Source organism: Pollachius pollachius (assembly GCF_949987615.1).
Source record: "Pollachius pollachius genome assembly, chromosome: 4".
Taxonomy (NCBI): domain Eukaryota; kingdom Metazoa; phylum Chordata; class Actinopteri; order Gadiformes; family Gadidae; genus Pollachius; species Pollachius pollachius.
Genome location: NC_136937.1, coordinates 1650141 through 1656886, shown reverse-complemented (window position 1 = coordinate 1656886; position 6746 = coordinate 1650141).

Here is a 6746-nt window from a genome sequence, read left to right as displayed (position 1 = left end):
CCCGCGCCAAAGATCACAGGTTCACCTTCGCTGCACATGGGTCAGAGTACGCACGGGCACGCACGCACACACACAAACACACACACACACACACACACACACACACACACACACACACACACACACACACACACGCACACACGCACGCACACACGCACACACGCACGCACGCACGCAGGCACGCACACAAACACACACACACACACACACACACACACACACACACACACACACAAACACACAAACACACACACACGCACACAAGCACGCAGGCACGCACACACAACGCACACACGCACACACACTATGGGCACATAGACGGACACTTACGATTCCAACAATGTGCACCTGCAAATCTAAAATTCACATACCTAAAAAGGCACAGTTTAAAAGATACACCGACACGTGCACACACACACACACACACACACACACACACACACACACACACACACAAACACCCATGCGTTTACTGGCAAATTGTTGCAGATACACACATGCGCACATCTACACAAACACAAGAACACGTGCACTGCAGACACACACACACACACCCAGCGCCCAGCAGCTGAGGCCTGAGAGAAGGGGGACACGGGGTTAACGGTGGGGAAGAGTTTGTCTTTGTGTGTGTGCACGTGCATGCGTATGTGTGTGCGTGCGTGCGTGCGTGCGTGCGTGTGCGTGTTATGTGTGTGTGTGTTGGAGCAGAGCTCGGGGTAGTGTTGACTCTCGGGGCGTTCCCCTGTTGTCTCCATCAGGAGGGCGGCTGGCCGGGCGGGTTATCATAACAGATAACAGCCTCACCGCCGAGCCTATCAAAGACCCTCCATCACCTCCCCTTCCTCCTCAACTCTCTCTCTCCTCTCTCTGTCTCTCTCACTCTCTCTCACTCTCTCTCACTCTCTCGGTCTCTCTGTCTCTCTGTTCTGTCTCTGTCTTTATCTCTCTTTCCTTTCTCCCTCTCTGTCCCTTCCTCTCTCTGTTGCTCTCTCTCTCTCTCTCTCTCTCTCTCTCTCTCTCTCCCTTCCTCTCTCTCTCACTCTTTCGGGAGAAGGAAACCTGCATCACCGGGAGAGAGAGAGAGAGAGCGAGAGAGAGAGAGAGAGAGAGAGAGGCTTCCACAGACCCTTTTCCCAGAAGTGTCGCCGTTGGACAAACCCAGGTGTCGCTCGTTACACTAACGACGGGTCTGCTACTGATATGCAGGGCATGGCAAGTACAGACCTCTGGGAAACGGGTCTATTATGTACAACACTATGACTCGACCTGAAGAATGAAAACGAGAGGGGGCGGGTGGCCGGCCCTCCACAGATGGTTTGGTTGCACGGAGTTAGTGTGTTCTTCACATGTTTGTGAAGAACACGGGTCCGTCTGAGAGTTCTACACAGTTTCCTCCCATCGCCAAGAAACGAGAGTTCATTGGGGAACCAATGAACCACTTCCCTTTGTGCGTGCGTGTGTGTGTGTGTGTGTGTGTGTGTGTGTGTGTGTGTGTGTGTGTGTGTGTGTGTGTGGTGTAAGGGGAATTATTTATGGCCTACAAAAATAAAGGTTTATTTTGAATCAAGGGGAATAATAAGAGGATAGTGGGCAGCGTTGGGAGACTCCTCTTCGCTCTCGGTCCACCGGCGACAAGCAAAACACATTAAAGACCAGAGTAAAACAGGAATCACCACATCCTTTAAACAGGACAGGGTCCACACACACTGCCTTCCACTCCACGCCTCAGTTATCTCAGAGCTGCAAAGACGTTGTTTTGAGTCCTGCTTTGAGAGGATTTCAGTTGTCACCGGACTCGTTGAAGCGTCTTCCTAATATCTGTGTCCTTGTTCAATGTGTTACTCTTGCTATTTGTCTTTATATGTCCTCCTTTAGACTGCCGACTGTTACAAAACTAGCTTCTGTAAAAATAAAAACAATATATATATATATATATATATATATATATATATATATATATATATATATATATATATAAACGTAATAACCACAAGATACCACAAAGAAATAACCCAAAAAAAAACAGAAAACACGTGACAAATGACGCAGTACAGAGATGGACACCTTCTTTTGCTATTGATTTCGCCGTCTATCACCCATGTCAAAACGTATTAACAACATCAACATCACTCCCCTGTATCTGCTCTGAAACTGAAGCCCAGGCTGCGGTCCGGAGGTAGTACGGTTTCCATTCAGAGCAGGGAAGCCTAGGCACTGGTCAGTGGTCAGCAATCTGTTCCCCTGAACGCTGAAGGCCTCCTGTAGCAGATTAGAACGAGGCTGAATCGAGGTGGGGCAGACCGTAAGTGTGACACATCAGCCTCAGGAGTTCCAGCTCTGACTTAAACAAAGGCTGAGGAGAGGGCCCTGTTCTCATTCTTTGTTTAAGCCAGAGCTGGAAATTTCCAATGATCCATGAATCGTCTGGGATTCAACATTCCGAAAAGGTGACATTTTGGTCCGCCTGTTCAATTTTACATTCTGATGTCGTAAGGTATTGTTAGACTAGATTCCTGTTTATGAACGCGACCAAACAAGGCTGCTTACTGCCTTGCTGTCACCTTGCACTGATTTGTTTTGAAATAAAGGTCACTTGAATAACTTCCTGTGGAAAGGCAAAACAGTTAGAACACATTTCCGAGCACTGGTAGATGTCAGACGAGACATGTTATTATGCGAAAGTCCTCTCGAGAGTTCTTTCATGTTTTTTTGTTAATTTTATTTATCCCCATCCACTCTAGAACATACCCCGGATAGTATCGCCTCTACATTTTCCAAACGCACGCACAAAAACAAGTTGCCTTGCCTCAGAAACTTTCCTATTCCAGCCATCCAAGAGTCCTTCGCTGCTTTCCTGGCCAATCCCACGACTGTATATTTGTAAAAAGACATATCAGGAAGTCGAACATCAAACAATGGCCAGGGATTCAAACCTGAGTTGCTCCAAGTTGGCCGGGCGCACCTGTTCCCAAAGGAGGTGGGGGGGGGGGGGGGGGGGAACCTGGAACATTCCGAAGAATCGCGTGCCTGTTGAGCTTAGTTTGTCTCCGTGCGAGGGCTGCGTAAGGGCAAAGCAGAGTTCAGCGGCCCCGGAGGACTCCAGGCGATTGATGGGCAGGTTCAGAAGACCGACTGGACAGTGTGATGCGTCTGGTAGCACGCTGACCGCAATGTGGAAACGTACGATGTTAATTTATCGGAACGGAATCGCCACTCAGGCATGACCCCCGGATCACGGAGTGACACAAAGACGAATTAGTTGAAGCTTTCCTTCTGACGTCTCCTAATGGGTTTTGGAATATTTGCGTTGTTTTTTTTTTAAACTCAATTCCACTCCCATTAGTGAACCTTTCTGTCATGTTCTTTCCTTACACTGATTTCCGAACGGTTTCACGCTTTTATGAAAAGGCGTAAAACCTCAAGTTACGTGTGAATTCTCTACGCCACCGTTTGAAACCTGTTTCTGGGGGAGATGACAAAACGGAGTGAGATATCTAGACGCAGTTTGGGCTTGAGTTTTATTTGTTTGGACGGGAAAATCCTCATCCTCCGTCTCCGGCTTGGGAATGACCCCAAGAGTCAGGGGGGCTCCCGGTTGCATCGCCTAACGACCTTTTCACTCGGCCCGACTTTCTCCGGGGCACCCATTGCCCTTTTCCGCTGGTTTTCAGTGATACCCTGAGACCCGGCTCAAAACGTCACGCGTGAAGCACAATGACATTCATACGTTCATACGTCAACACAAGCAGCTGCACATTCACTCTGATGTGGGAGTCATCAAGGCAGATAGAAAACGACGCGCTTTTGGCCAAAGTTGAAAGGCAGAATGCCGGTTTGAATTCTAAAGTATACATAAAATGTACGCCTGACACTTGGGGGGTGTTTAAACCACATCCTTTGGAAAATAGGCCGTTGTGTGTGTGTTTTACGAGGGGAGAATGTAAACCGAGCCTTATCGCCATCAATTGACGTCCTTAGAGAAGCTCCAGACTGCAGAATGGCCTCCAGCACAGCGAGGACAGACATAAACGGGCAGTCTGCCATCGAGAGGAGCCATTATTCAACATTATTAGACAACACATAACAGTGTTAGTCGCTGGTGAGAATGTAATTCAATTTTAGAGGTTTTTTCCCATGTCTTTTTTGTCGAAAATCATCTATATTTTCAAATTCCAGGCATATTCTCCAAACATATATCAACGGTTAATTTCAAATCACAATCACCAAAGCATTATTGATACTGTATGAATTTACGTGTGCTAGGATTTATATTGCCTGGTTCTAGGTTTTCTGATAGATGCACTTCTTTATATGGGCTATAACTCCAACAAAGTATGGAGCGAGAAAAAACATAGTATGGAGCAGGAAAAACATATGTTTTGTCCGTAGACAAAACATAGACATGACAAGAGTTTTTGGGAAAACCTGTAAAACTGCTGGACAACGTCCGGCTGTTCCGTTCAAGCTGTCACTGTCTGGAATGCTCTTTAACCTCCTTAAACTTTTCAAATATGTTCCGGTGTCTTCTGTAGGGGGAAGGAGGGGACAGGGCGGAGACACAGAGCTATTTCTGGAGCCTGATGAGGAGGCTAAGGTTAAAGGTCATCCTTTTCCCCCCTCCACACCCTCACGCTGTTGTCCATATGTGTTAGACCTACCCCCCCCCCCCCCCCACCATATCATCCACCCCTACGACCCCCCTCCCCAAGCAGTCAAAACAGATCAATTCACCAGACCTGTCGCTCACATCCTGTTTGCTGTTTAAACCGGCGCTTTCCAGAAATACACCACGTGTGTGTTCAGCTCAACTGTTTGGTTAAGGTTAACCCCCCCCGGCCCCCCGTCCAACACCACCGCACGACCACTTGACCACACACACACACACACACACACGACACACCACACACACACTACAGGAAGGGTTTGATTAAAAGACAATCAAAAATCGACTTTGATACTGATATTAAAGAGGTTTTGTTTTCTATTTAAATGTGGTTTCCGGTGGGAGGTTGGGCAGACCAAACAAATTCAAATTACTCTCCCAAACCACACAGCAGCAGTTAGGGGAAGAAAGAAAGGAAATGTAGGAAAACACAAACCCTATGGGCTACACGGTATATATCACGTATCATAAAAGGAAAAGGCAAAGACGTCAGTCAGGGAAAACTCTGTGTTGTTGGGGAGGTGGGGTTCAGAGAGGGTTAGCATCCTCGCAGCCAGCACTAGCACTTTGCAATGTCATCGTTATATTTCCATCGGAGGGGGGAGGGGGATGGGGTGGTAGATTTGGAGATCGGTGAGCTTTAAAAGCCCCCCCGAGCCCCGGTTCGTCCATCCACACCGAGCTTTCAACAAGAGTCACGAATTACACGTTGCAATCAAACGCCGCGGCGCTAGGCCACGTTCAACATAAACATGCGGTCGCTCTTTCGCACAGCTGCTCGCAAAGCAGGGTTCTTTGGACGGCGATATCGGCCAATTATCAGCCATCTGCGCAAGGAGTTTGTTGCTGATCTATGCTGAAATAATTATCGGCCGCGGCAAAACTCTGTGGTTCCACGCTCCGCTTGCTTCAGCGTATGTAACAGAATAGTGGCCCGGCTAACCGACAAACGAGAAAAAGGCGGCAAAGTGAAATGAGGGGGGGGGGGGCAAAAAGAAACCATTTGGCCTCTAAAACACCCGCTATTTCCTCTTCCTGCAATTAGCGTATTTCTATTAACATTCCTGGTGATTGGTCTTTCTCTCGCTCGTAACGCAGCACTAAAAACATGTCCCCTTGATGTGTTATTGTGCGGCCGGTGTAGTGTTGCGTTTAAGCATCGGGCCGCCGTGTGTAACAGAGGAGTGCGGTTTCATGGGTCTTTGGGGCTTGTGTGTGTTTTTTGTTTAAATTGCCCGAATAAGGGTTCGGTGAACACACTCCGTATAGAAGCACCGTCAACGATGTAAAGGAGAAGACTGAGGTGGGGGTCGTTCCTTGTTTTAATTGAGTTGAGTTTCATTGCTTTGTTCCACTTGATGGAGTTAGCATATTAGGAAACTGACCAACGTGAAGTATAATGTTTCTCACGGGGATGGTGCTTATGGATGTGTGGCTGTAGTGATCCTTGTTCACAGAGGGTTAGGGTTATGGGTTAAGCGAAGCTCAGCTACCTGGCAAGATCTGGTAAGCTGAACACAGACGCCAGCACTATGGACTACAGTCTGAACAGTTCAGTCATCTTTGAACATCAGCTATAAAGTCCCCTTTTCATACAGTGAGGAGACACTTTACACCGTCTCCACACACTAATATCACATTTACATTTGGCAGATGCTTTTATTTTAAGTGCCAGGACGTACAACATACATTCAGTGCTTAAGAGGGGTGTTTTTAGGAGAGTAAGGGAGGACACAGGGCGGTGGGGGGCTAAGGGAGGAGGCTATGCAGAGTCCAGGTGAACTCTGAAAGGCCCCAATACAAGAGGAGCACTGCATTGTGATGAATTAGGTCCGGGGCCCTCATGGTAGCCTCTGCCTGCTCCTGTGTGCAGCAGCGCTCCCTGTGAGTCACTTTGGATAAGAGCGTCTGCTGAATGACTTCTCCATTCTCCTCGCTCCACGTTTGGATCAACAGCGCGTCCCAATGTTTTTACAACGTCCTCTTCTGCAGTAACGATCGTGCTTCACCTCCATCTTGGCCGTTTTCTCGTCTACCAACGACAGAACGACACCGCGCGTTAGTCACAGACGTCCGACTGCTT